The 869-nt window shown below is 52.8% G+C and overlaps 1 non-coding gene across 1 annotated transcript; it reads right to left on the bottom strand.

Moving 5' to 3' along the window:
- Positions 1 to 313: 313 nt before the first annotated feature.
- Positions 314 to 399, bottom strand: LOC121006171. The gene has a single exon (XR_005780038.1). It is a non-coding gene; the product is annotated as a small nucleolar RNA SNORD71 (small nucleolar RNA).
- Between the last annotated feature and the right edge of the window lie 470 nt (positions 400 to 869).

The raw sequence follows: 869 nt of genomic DNA, 5'->3' as shown, positions 1-869 counted from the left end.
AAAAGGCAATTTCTTTTTTTAATTTACATTTTTTTTTTTTTTTTTCATTTTTATTATTTTACTTTTTTATTTTATTAAGTCCCTATTGGATCATGAAGATCCAGTGGGGCTGATGGTTGTACTATACTTTGCAATGCTCTTGCATTGCAAAGTATAATACTATTAGATGCCCTGTAATGCCCTGTAGGTGGCAACAGCGGACGCTTTGCCATGGCAACCATCGGGTGCTGCAATCACAGCGCTGCAGCCCTGATGGTTGAGAGAGGGAGCTCCCTCCCTCTATTAACCCCATGGATGCCGCAACTGCGGCATCTATGGGATTACAGGAGAGTGTCAGCATAGAGCTGACACTCTCTGCTGATGGCGGCGGCTCAGTAATGGAGCCGCCGCCATCACACACAGCAGGGGGATCGGGGAAAGCGCTGGAAAGGGGGGGGATCAGGGGGGTTCTGGGGAGGTGCTGGAAAGGGGGGGGGACGGGGGGGTATGGCCGCCAATATTGAGGGAGGCTGGGGCAAGAGGGGCGGGTGCTAATGAATGCATGGGGCGGGGAGGGGGCGGACCGCATCAGGGCAGCTGCCTCTAGGAGATGAGCTGCAGGCGGACACAAGAGGGGGCTTTGAGGGGCACAGATGGGGTGCACAGCCACAGATCGATCGGGGGCACAGATGGGGGGGGGGTGTATTATGAGGACCCTACCTGATTCCATGCTCTGATCTGCAGAGCGCAGATCAGAGCATGAAATCGGCATTTTTTTCACTGCCGCGATCAGATTGGTTAGTCTGCACAGACTAACCAATCTGATCGATTGTCGGCAAGGGGCCACTCTGATTGGTCCCTTGCCGGCATTAATAGACTGTATGCTGTCC

Source organism: Bufo bufo, chromosome 6 (genome assembly GCF_905171765.1).
Source record: "Bufo bufo chromosome 6, aBufBuf1.1, whole genome shotgun sequence".
Classification (NCBI taxonomy): domain Eukaryota; kingdom Metazoa; phylum Chordata; class Amphibia; order Anura; family Bufonidae; genus Bufo; species Bufo bufo.
The sequence above is the reverse complement of the archived record's forward strand: the minus strand, read 5'-3'. Positions and strand labels throughout refer to the sequence as shown.